This window comes from Pinus tabuliformis, chromosome 5_2 (genome assembly GCF_031772625.1).
Source record: "Pinus tabuliformis cultivar Carrire ecotype Pingquan chromosome 5_2, CPIR1, whole genome shotgun sequence".
Classification (NCBI taxonomy): Eukaryota; Viridiplantae; Streptophyta; class Pinopsida; order Pinales; family Pinaceae; genus Pinus; species Pinus tabuliformis.
The window spans coordinates 616354973-616367927 of NC_142306.1; positions in this window are offsets into that span (position 1 = coordinate 616354973).

The window sequence follows — 12955 nt, forward strand, 5'->3', positions numbered from 1 at the left end:
AATATAAATAATGTAAATAATAAATAATCAAATATTGATTATGTTAAACAGTCATTAAGTTAAGTGAAAAGGCATGTCTAAAAGACATGACCAGTCATGAAAGGACACCTGCCTAGGTATATATGTGGGTCCTCATTGTAACATTCAACATCATCTCCGTTGTCGTCTAGTCTGGTTAGGATACCTGGTTTTCACCTAGGCGACCTGGGTTCAAATCTCGTCAAAGGAATTTCTTTAATTGGATTACTACAGACAACCGTAACGTTGTTGACTCTTCGCCAGCGCCCCTCGATGCCTCCGCTCCCCTGCAGGCGCCCACTGTCTCCGGCAGTTACGGTTCCATTACAGCTGCAGCATGGAGGATATGGATTTCGAGGCCGTTGATTATTCTCCAGACCCATTTCCCGACCAACCTATCTTTAGCCGCCCTAACCCTAAACCGGCTCATTCCGCTCATCGCTCACCTATCGACCCGTCTCCATCTCGCTCTTCTCCGGTGGTAACCCTCCCTGGACAATCAGCTTCCTCTCTGCACTTCGGGACTCTCTCCATTGATTCCCCGGCTCTTGATTGTCCCCCGCTCTCGCCTGGGACCCTGCATCTACTTGTTGTTGTTTCACCCCCATCTCCTTCCTTTGAGCCGGCGCCTCCGGGGGATCTTTTTCAACAGGACATTCCATCCCCTCACTCGAATCCGGACCACACTGAAGCGACTGAGCATCCAGTAGCGGGTTCAGACATTCCTCTCGACGCTGGATCGGCGGTACCATCATCTATTCCCCCATCTGGTTGCTTCGAAACCCCTGTCATCAGGGTGAAATCTATGGCACAGCAGTTGCAACAGGACGGTCAAAGTCCTACCGATCCGCTACAGGACCATCCCACTGCCCCCTCAGACTGGGAAAAGAAAGATTAAGTGTGTCAAGGCATCGACCAAGGATTTCACCATAAAGTTCGGCGAGGGTTTGTCCATGGGGGAAGTTGCAGACTCGGCAGGCAAAGTTCTGGTTGGTAGGGTTCGTGGTCGGGCATACTCCGCGGAACGTCTTGGCCTCTGGGTAAAAGAAATCTGGGGGAACATTTTCAAGGAGCTGTCGGATGTGCAGATTTTACCCCAGGGCTGGTTCGCTCTCCACTTCGCTCAGGAAGAATATACGAATATGGCTCTGGCCAGGTATTGGCACATTGAAATGGCCCCGGTTTTGCTGAAACGATGGAGTCCATTATTCGATCCGAAAAGGGAGTAGATTGGGGCTGGACCACTCTGGGTTCGCTTGCCAGGGCTCCCTCTACAATACTAGTCGGAGGATGTTTACGTTCGTATTGGGAATACCCTTGGCACTTATTTAGACTATGATAAATCATACATACAGTCGAAGAACAGAACACTGGCCCGCATATTGGTCCATCTGGATACCCGTGAAGGTCTGGAGGAGAAAATCACTCTGCAGTGGCGGAATTTCACGAGGATACAAATACTGGACTACGAAGGAGTGCCATTCAGGTGTTGTCGGTGTCATAAAGTGGGTCACCTGTATAAAGAATGCCCAATGATTCGAAAGAGCCCTGAACCTCCGGGGGCTTCTGAAGGTGTAAAGGGTCAGCCGTGCTCATCTCCAGTACAGACGCCAACGACGGTCCCACACAAAGCTGGCATGGATTGCACTCCTCAGACATCTGGCTATGTTCACAGGCCTCCCTCCCCGCCGATGACTCGATCTTGGGCTGCTGCAGAGGCTGCACGCACCTCGAGTATTTCTCTTTCCTCCCTTCCTGTTAATTCTTTTATGATTGTATGCTCTGCACAGCATCCATTTGCATTTCCTTAGGATAAGTCTATTCCGCATCCTTCCATTCCTTGCTCCATTTCCTCCCACCAGCCTATTTTCTCCACCACTGCTCCATCTTTTCCCCTTGAATCCTCCGCCCCTATATCGCCTCCTCTGGATTGGCCGAACCCGCCTCATCCTTACAACCTTCGCTCTTGCACCCACTCTGCTGATTCATCATCCTCTCACACAGGTTTGGGTCTCACACACCCTGGACCTCCCATCAAACCCCCCTATGGGCACAAATCCTTCCTCTCCAAAGCTATTCTACGTGTTGGGGCTGAAGTTGTAACTGGTAGACAATCCTCCTTGGATCGGGTTCTTAGAGCTATGAACACCCTGCCCTAGGTTCCCCCATGAAGTGGCTATCTTACAATTGTAGGGGTATGGCTAGCTCCCCCAAAAAGCTAGCCCTTCATAGACTGTTTGATATTGAACATGCAGACATTATCATGCTCCAAGAAACCCTAGGAGAAGCAAAGCATATCACTCGCATTCTGGGATCTCTAAAGTCAGGATGGCAATTCCTCTCCCTCGATGCCTTTGGTCGATCTGGAGGCCTTGCTATAGGATACAATCCGCGCACTATCAAGCTTAGGGCTTCCTAGGGAGGAACAGGCTTCATCGGCATGGACATTTTTTCGGCAGAACTTGGAATGGACCTTAGGGTCATCAATGGGTATGGACCCTGTCAAGGGCGAGAGGCTTTCTGGAATCGGTTTCTGAGTTTATCCATTACCTCGTCGAACAATCTCATCATTGGTGGAGATCTCAATTTCTCCCTTGGGTATGGGGAGTCCTGGGGATCCCACGCTCAGGTGGATCCATAAACAGAAGCTATGGAGGCATTACTTGATCAACATTATCTGACAGATGTTCCCATGATTAAACCTCTTCCTACTTGGAGAAATAGAAGGGTTGGGGAGGCTGCCCTTGCAAGAAGACTGGACAGATTTTTGATCAAAGTCCCTTTGCTCTAGAAACTATCTAGATATAGACAATGGGTGGGCTCAGGTGGCATATCTGATCACTCTCCTATTTTCTTGGAGATATTGGGTTCTCATAACAAACCCAGGCCACCCTTCAAATTCAATCATGTCTGGTTACAAGATCCGGGATACATCAAGTTAATCACTGATTACTGGAAAGCAAATCCTCCTTCTAGATATCGAACTTTGGCTAAGGGTTTCTGTCATAACCTCTCCCATCTCAAACAACTTTCTATAAAATGGGCAAAGGACAAAGCACTAAGGGACGATCTTACCCTTGCTCAGATTGAATCATCTCTGGCTAATCTCTTGGATGATCAAAACAAGGGTTTCACATCGGCGGATGCAAAAGCTCAGCTTATTGAGCTGGAAAATCAACGCTCCAAAATTCTGAAGGAGAGGGAGGAAACCTGGCGACTTAAGAGTCGGGAATCTGGCTACAAGCAGGGGGATGACAATACAAAGTTTTTTTAGAACTATGCCAAGGGGAGGAAGGCATCCAACACAATCTGGAATCTGCCTATGCCTGATGGAGGCATGGCTGACACTTTCAGTAAGCTCTCTCAATTGGGGTATTCTCACTTTCAGAATCTCTACAAGGCTCCTCCAGGGGTTAATCTTGCGGAAATTATCCGCATTGCTGGTCACTTCCCCAGATTTGTGGATGAAGACTCGATGGATGATCTTACCTCTCCTGTCTCACTTGCTGAACTGGAAGGGACTCTGAAATGGTTCAAAAAAGATAAAAGCCCAGGTCCGGATGGTTGGTCGATTGAATTCTACCTAGCCTTCTATGAGCTCTTGGGACAGGATCTGCTCAATGTAGTGGAAGAATGTAGGATCTTTGGGCGAATGTACGAGGCCATAAATTCCACCTTTATCACCCTGATTCCAAAGTCAGACTCCCCCTCATCTTTCCATGATTTTCGACCTATTTCGCTATGTAACTGTCTTTATAAAATCATAGCAAAGATCATTGCCAATAGAATCTGCCCCATCCTCTCCCACCATATCTCTCCTAAGCAATTTGTTCCTCTAGAACCGTCAAATTCATGAGGCTATTGGCATTATGATACAGGTATGACACAAGTGTTGTCCTTGATGGCAACTCACTCAGATGACAGATCACAGTTCAGGCTCTCAAAATGAAGGAAAAAGAGATATACACAAGTTCCCTTTTGACCTAGTTGCGTATATACGCGGGTTCGCTAACCAAAAGACGCGTATGTGTATACACGCACTTTCACGCAAGGAAAGGCATGTACATGTTAGAGAACTTGGTTTTGGTCCATGGTATTTGGTCCATGGTATTGTGATCCATGGTATTGGTCCAAGGTATCTTGTCCGACGTGTTGACCCCAGGTATTTGGTTCAAGGTAATGGTCCTACGTGGTTTTGGACGATGGTATTGAGAGAGGACTAAACCTATATAAGGAGAAGAAGATCATTAGGCCAAAGGGTAAGGGTGCAAGGAGAGAATATATGATGAAGTGTGAGATCTAGTATGTTGGTTATGGGTTTGTGATGCTTTGCTTGATCTGAACCAAGGATGCACCTATGCAGTTGATGATGGATGATGGATCGGGATCATAAGGCTTGGAATGCATTATCATTATGTGGTTTGATCATGGATAGACTAGATCTGAATTATTGACGCATGTTTTATTGTATAAATGTTATGATCTGGGTATGGCTGATGTTTGGAATAGCTGCAAAGTTATGAGTAAATATTTGCAGATCTGTACGCGGGTTGGCTTTGGTAAAAGCGCATATACACGCTGGTTTGGTTCATCATAGTAGCGTATACATTGTGAGATATGATATTTGAAGTTGCAGTTGGATCTGGTTGTTGTTGCAGAGTTTTGTGTTCTGCTCTGTGTTCTGGTGACTGTGTTTTGTTGACAGGGTTTCAGTGATTCAGTGTTCGGTGATTCAGAAATGAATGATGCAAGTGTAGTTGATGGTTGTATTGCAGTGGTGATTGATTTTGTGCTTCAATGTTGTTGATGGGTCTAGTATGAAAATTGGATGAAACGTGGCCTTCATATTATGGTGTTGTGATGAATCAAGAAGGTTGTAGCCTTCAGTAGGCCGGCGCCTACGTACTAGTAAACAGATTGGCTAGTACAAGAGCTAGGGGGTTGTAGCTCCCTTCCAGTAGTAGCTGGAGAACGAGAGAAGGTTGTAGCCTTCTGCAGGTGGGTGCCTGCATACTGGTATGAGTCTGCGCCAATACAAGATTGTAAACAGGTTTTTCTTATCTTAAAGAAAACAGCAGCAGGTGGTTTTTGTCTCACATTAGGTTTCCACCTTATATCATGGTGTTCATGTGTGCTTCTTATGTGTGATGATCTGTTCTGTTTTACTACACCTGTTTACTGTTCATATGGTTAATGAAGTTTTGATGCACTGATTAAAGATCAACATATAATGGATTAACTGAATCATAAGTTTACTGGATATACGCTAGTTGCATTAAACACAGTTGCGTGTACACGCGGGTTCCCTTAACTGAAGTAGCGTATATGAATCTAAGTATGGAAATGAAAAAGTTAGTGATTTTCTAATACTGATTCACCCCCCCCAGTATTATTTCCAACAATTGGTATCAGAGCAGGTCCTTTGGTAGAAGCTTGATCGCTTGAAGGAGATCCGTAGAACAATGGGAAAGAAAGCGCATCAGAAGAAGAAGACAGCTCAAAGGAACAATGACAGCCTGCCGTTGAGTGGAAGCAAGTATTCAGATTCTGAATCACCTCAGATTGAAGATGAGCAAGCAAATGAAGCATCAGATAAACTCATAGATCAACAAGATCTATTTAACAAAAGGGAGAGTGCCCTCAAAGAAGAAGTTATCAGCTTAAAAGCTCAGCTGGAGTGTGCCTTCAGAGTACGTCAAATGCTGCAGGAGCAAAATGAAGAACAAGAAAATGAGATTCTCAAACTAAGGCAACAAGTGGAAGAAGGAAGAAAGTCTAAAGAAATCTTGAAGAAGCAATATCTGGAAAAGGAAGAACAACATCAGGTTGAGGTAAATATCTTGAAAGGTAAATTAGAAGAAAAAGATAAACTATTACGATTTCAAGACAGTACTAAGATTTTGGATGATATTCTTAGTAGTCAAAGGTCACCTGCTATCAAAACTGGTCTTGGTTTTTATGAATCTATTGAAGGTGAATCTAGCTCACAAGGTGAGACAAGGAACTCTAATGCAAAATCTGAAATGCTCAACAAGGAGATGAGAGGTCAAACCCATCAACAACCAAGGAAAGATAATCTTCAAAGAAAATCTTTTGCTCCTAAATATGGAAGTGATAGACGGTTATTTCCTCCGATGAATAATGTTGAATGTTATGTATGTCATAATTTTGGACATGTTGCAGCCAGATGCAAAAGTAGAATGGTTCAAGACCATCACACAAAAATATCATCACGTTCCAGGTACTTTAAGGGATATTGTTTTTCTTGCAATATGTTTGGTCACAAAGCTGTTGATTGCTACAGAAGGAATATGAAACATGTAAGATGTTATGCATGTAACAAGCTTGGACATATAGCAAAGGAATGCAGGAACAAAGTACGGGCACCATACCAAAAGGAGAAAACATCATCACAGTCGAAGATATGGAAGAAAAAGGAAGTACAGTCAGAAAGATGTGGCATAGCAGAGTATACAGACATGACAGACTCAGAGGGAGCTGAAAGTGTGGAACCTCAATGTTCTAAATCTCATACGCAAGTTTCATGAAGACAAGTCGCGTGTATATGCGAGTTCGAAGCTGCACAGTTGCGTATATGTTGGTTTGAGGAAAAGCAGTGGGACAGACTCAGGAAAAAGGGTCTGATATGATTCAGTCCATTATTTGCTCTGTTTGATAATGGTTACAATCTGCTGATGATGTGTGGAAATGTGTTGGTACTCATAAGATGTTGTTTAGAAGTGTTTTTCATCCTAACTTGATGATGATGATGCCTTGATACTTCTTGCTGATATATGCATGATCAGATCTGACAGTGAATAGATGGCACAGGTTTAAGGGGAGCATATGCTTCGAATAATGCATTGTTGGCATTATGGTTAGAAGTCTTTGGTGATAATGCTTATGTGGCTAAATGATACATCTTGCTGGTTGGTCAAGAGAATGGTATTGCAGGTTACAGGTTGCTGATATTGATGAGAGATTCTTATGGTGCAGATCATATGATGTATGATAGTTGATGATGACTATCATGGTCTTGTTTAGGTCGTTGGTCTTTGTTAAAAATGTCATGCATTTCTTTTAAAGACCCATGAGTCATATGATGTAATTTGTACCCCCACTATGCATGGGAAGGATGATGTAATAATGTCTATCTCAGTCATGTATAAACATTTGGTATATCCCCACTTGGTTGGGTGGATGAGTCAAAATGGTGTATCCCCACTTGGTTGGGAGATTGATGTATGTATGAGTCATTGGTGATAGGAAGGTCATACTCACTTAGTTGAGTTGTAGAGTCATGTTATTCTTTTGAAAAATATCTTTGTAGACTCTGCATGTGCTCAGGGGGAGCATGGACGGATTGGTACATCTTGGCATGTACAAAGGGGGAGTTCGATCAAAATGTGCTCAGAGGAAGCATGGATGGATTGGTACATCTCAACATGTACAAAGAGCTCAATCAAAGATTTCAGCATGTACTCAAGGGGAGTATGGACAGCAGAATGTATATCAAGGGAGAGAATATCTTGGTCCGCCCTTTGCCCTTGATGTCAAAGGGGGAGAGTGACTTGGTGTGGTTGTTGCCATCAAGTCCAAAGGGGGAGATTGTTGGCATTATGATACAGGTATGACACAAGTGTTGTCCTTGATGGCAACTCACTCAGATGACAGATCACAGTTCAGGCTCTCAGAATGAAGGAAAAAGAGATATACGCAGGTTTCCTTTTGACCTAGCCACATATACGTGGGTTCTCGACCAAAAGACGCGTATGCGTATACACGCACTTTCACGCAAGGAAAGGCGCGTACATGTTGGAGAACTTGGTTTTGGTCCGTGGTATTTGGTCCATGGTATTGTGATCCATGGTATTGGTCCAAGGTATCTTGTCCGACGTGTTGACCCTAGGAATTTGGTTCAAGGTATTGGTCCTACGTGGTTTTGGACCATGGTATTGAGAGAGGCCCAAACCTATATAAGGAGAAGAAGATCATTAGGCCAAAGGGTAAGGGTGCAAGGATTGAATATCTGATGAAGTGTGAGATCTAGCATGCTGGTTAGGGGTTTGTGATTCTTTGCTTGATCTGAACCAAGGATGCACCTATGTGGTTGATGATGGATGATGGATCGGGATCATAAGGCTTGGAATGCATTATCATTATGTGGTTTGATCATGGATAGACTAGATCTGAATTATTGACGCATGTTTTATTGTATAAATGTTATGATCTGGGTATGACTGATGTTTGGAATAGCTGCAAAGTTATGAGTAAATATTTGCAGATCTATACGCAGGTTGGCTTTGGTAAAAGCGTGTATACACGCTGGTTTGGTTCATCATAGTAGCGTATACATTGTGAGATATGATATTTGAAGTTGCAGTTGGATCTGGTTGTTGTTGCAAAGTTCTGTGTTTTGTTGACAGGGTTTCAGTGATTCAGTGTTCGGTGATTCAGAAATGAATGATGCAAGTGTAGTTGATGGTTGTATTGCAGTGGTGATTGATTTTGTGCTTCAATGTTGTTGATGGGTCCAGTATGAAAATTGGATGAAACGTGGCCTTCATATTATGGTGTTGTGATGAATCAAGAAGGTTGTAGCCTTCAGTAGGCCAGCGCCTACGTACTAGTAAACGGATCGGCTAGTACAAGAGCTAGGGGGTTGTAGCTCCCTTCCAGTAGTAGCTGGAGAATGAGAGAAGGTTGTAGCCTTCTGCAGGTGGGTGCCTACGTACTGGTATGAGTCTGCACCAGTACAAGATTGTAAACAGGTTTTTCTTATCTTAAAGAAAACAGCAGCAGGTGGTTTTTGTCCCGCATTGGGTTTCCACCTTATATCATGGTGTTCATGTGTGCTTCTTATGTGTGATGATCTATTCTGTTTTACTGCACCTGTTTACTGTTCATATGGTTAATGAAGTTCTGATGCACTGATTAAAGATCAACATATAATGGATTAACTGAATCATAAGTTTACTGGATATACGCTAGTTGCATTAAACACAGTTGTGTGTACACGCGGGTTCCCTTAACTGAAGTAGCGTATATGAATCTAAGTATGGAAATGAAAAAGTTAGTGATTTGCTAATATTGATTCACCCCCCCCCCCACTCTCAGTATTATTTCCAACAGTACAGCTCAGGAAGCTTTGCATTCTATCAAAATCAAAAAATTGAAGGGCATCATTCTTAAGATAGATTTGGCAAAGGCTTTTGATAGAGTCAGCTGGCTATATATCAAAATGATTCTTATTCATATGGGATTCCCTCTTTCCTTCACGACTTGGATCATGTGTTGTATCTCCTCTGCAACTTTCAGCGTCCTCATAAATGGATCAGCCACACATTTTTTCCATGCGGAACGTGGCCTTAGACAAGGATGCCCTCTTTCCCCTCTTCTCTTCCTTATTGTCATGGAAGGTCTCAACAGGCTTATAGCTTCAGCCAAAAGGGATGGAAGGCTTCATGGACTGAAAATGAGTGACCTATGCTTCCTCACTCACCTCCTGTTTGTAGATGATGTTCTTATATTCCTTGATGGCAGCATCCGAGATTCGGCCACTTTTGCTGATATTCTATTCCTGTTCTGTCGGGCCACGGGTATGGAGGCCAATCATGGGAAGTCTACTATCTCTCCCTCCCACATCCCCTCATGAACTCAGATTTTCCCATCAGCATTTCCCCTATAACTTGCTTCCCCTGGAGCAGGGTCTTAAATATCTGGGTTTCTAGATTAAACCCCACTGTCACAAGATTGTTGATTGGATCTGGTTGGTGATCAAGATAGAGAAGAGATTAACTAATTGGAATCACTGATTCCTTTCCAAAGTTGGGCGCCTTATTCTAATCAAATCAGTGCTGGAAGCTACCCCTGTATACTGGATGGCACTGGCATGGATCCCCCGTGGAATACTTGCCCGCATATAGAAAATCTGCTGCAGATACCTATGGAATGGACAACAAGATAAGAACATCTTTGCCTGGGTGAGTTGGAAGCAAATTGCACTCCCGAAAAAATGGGGTGGCTAGGGTCTTAAAGATCTGGATGTATTTTCTCGAGCTTTAGCTGCAAAAATGGGATGGACTCTTCTAACGTCCCATAACCTCTGGACCACAGTCACATACCATAAGTACGTCTGGCCCCTTCAGCTTATGGACTGGGTCCGTCTACCTAGCTGGTCGAGAACTGGTATATCTACTGTCTGGAAGGCGATCCTTCAAACCCTGCCTATCATCCGAGAAAACCTGGCATGGAGGATTAATGATGGTCAACAGGTGCGCATTGGTTTGGACCCGTGGACGGGGGGAGGCAACAGACATCAGCTTCCAAGAGAGCTCATTCAGTACTTGAACCAGAGGGATATCAGAGTGATCGCACAGATAGTAGATGAAGATCATAGCACTATCTTTGAGCAAGGATAGAGATTTGCCCAATCCCTCTACAATGACAGCATGTTTGGTATAATTATATAATTGCTCTGTCAAAATCACATATGCGCATAAAAGATGGACCAGACGAGCTCATATGGACCTTGGCTGAGCATGGTTCCTACACCCCCAAACTCGGCTACCTTGGTTTGATTAAGAATAGACAGCCAGAGATTATCCAGGACTGGTGGAGCATTATTTGGAAGCTAAAAGCACCTCCTCGGACCCGACTATTCATATGGTGTGCACTCAGCAACAAAGTGCCCACGGGAGACCACCTTACTCACCGTTCCTTCCACGGACCGCACTGGTGCGTTATGTGTAAACAAGACTCTGAAACAATTGACCATCTATTTCTAAAATGCCCGATCTCAGCTCAACTATGGCAGACGAGCACATCCTCATTGTCCATTCCTGGGAGATGGGAAGGGAACAATATTAATCAAGCTTGGAATAACTGGGCTGAATCACATCGCGGGACCAAAACTCTCTGTCTCCCGCTCCTACTGTGCTGGACTGTTTGGCTCACCCGCAATAGCATCATCTTCAAGGACAGCACTGTCCGCTGGCCTATCATCTCTACAAAACTTGTGTCTGCATTCAATGAAATCCCGGAGACTTCACATGCTCCTCCCCATCGCATTCACAATCCAGGGCCTATCAATAAATCTATCCCATGGGCATTTTTCGACGGTGCAGCCCAAGGCCATGGCTGTGGAGGCGGTTTCATTCTTCACTTGACCGAGAACCATTCATACAAAGTCCAGCTTGGACTTGGGGAAGGAACTAACAATTTTGTTGAGCTTATTACTCTTCGGCACCTTCTACATTTCTCATTAGCTCATGATTGCATTAATCTACAGATTTTCGGGGATTCCAAAATCACTATCAATTGGTTCAACAACACTAATCTCTGTCATGCACACTCACTTAGGAACATATTGGATGAGGTGGTCTCTTTCAAAGCTCATTTTAACTCCATTTCTTGTCAACATATTTTCAGGGAATATAACGAAAGCGCTGACAAGCTTTCCAAGGCGGCCACGATATTACCCCGAGGTCAGTGGATGATCCTGGAGTAGGACGGTGCAGAACAATTTCAATACTACCACAGGCCATATATTGATCAAGAATATCATAGGGCAGTCAGGCCCTAAATTTTTTGTGATATGATCGGATACAGTTATTGTATATTTTGTATTTAAATTTCCTATGTTTTAATCAGACTGTCTATATTATCTACTAGTTGGACACCCTGCGTGGTGGAGTTTTTTGCTTAAGTATTTTGAATGGTTGTTGCCATGACATATAACTTGCAATGATATCTTGTACTGGCCTGAGGCCAACAGTTATGCATATGCCTTGGGCATCTACTATATGTAATTTTTCAAAATTAATGAAAGATTACGATTTTTCCTTTGGAAAAAAAACATTCAACATCACTTGTACATTTTATATATATTAATAAATTATTATTACAAATACCTTTTGTGTATTTTTACATTAAAGTCAACAAGCTTTAAGTTTTGTTACTTCAGTGGTATCAGAGCCATGCGAGTCTTTGAGCGTTATTCGCCGCACAATATAACCATGTGAGTCCTTGAACATTATCCGCTGCACAATATGCCATTACCTCTACGTCCTAAATTCATTGAACAGTTTAGTAAATTCAAGAAAAGCTTCAGCGATTGGAAAAATCATGTGCAAAAGTTACAACACGTCTAGAGGAAATCGATAATAAGGAAGATGATAGCGACAGTGAAGAAACGAAACAAGGTGAAGCAGGAAAAGAATATTTGGATCAGAATGATGATAATGAAGATGAAGATGTTGCAGAAAATGATCAAGATGATGATCCAGATGAAGTTGATCTAGATGTGGATGAGGATGATCTAAATCAAGATGATGATTCTGATGAAGCTGATATAGATCAATATGAGGATCCAGATGAAGTTGGTCTTAATGTGGATGAGAACGATATAGATCAAGATGATAATCCAAATGAAGATGATGTGGATGAGGACTATCATGAGAAACAAGAAGATGAACAATATCATAACAAAAAGGAAGTTACTCTGAAGAAGAACATCGTCATATTCCATCGAGGTTTATGGCAATTGAAAATGCTTTGCAATTATTTTCACCAAAACTTGCATTGGTCGATGAAAATATGACAAGAAACTTGCCTAAGAGATGGCTTACTTCTTTGGCAATTGAGAAACAAGCAAATGCAAAGTGTTCTTCTGAAGTGGTGACTGTAATAAAAGCACCGCATCGATCTGATCTGATGATTGAATTGATAAGGAAGCTGAAACCACATATTGTAGTAACAGGTATAGCAGATTTTGAGGCAAAAACTTCCACAACTTTTGAACAAATTCTTGATGAAACCCGACAAATTGGTTGTCGTCTTTTCCTGGATATGTTCAATCATCTTGAATTGTCTAGTTTACCTAGTAAAAATGGGATATTGAAATATCTGGAAACAAATAGACTACCCTCACATGCAA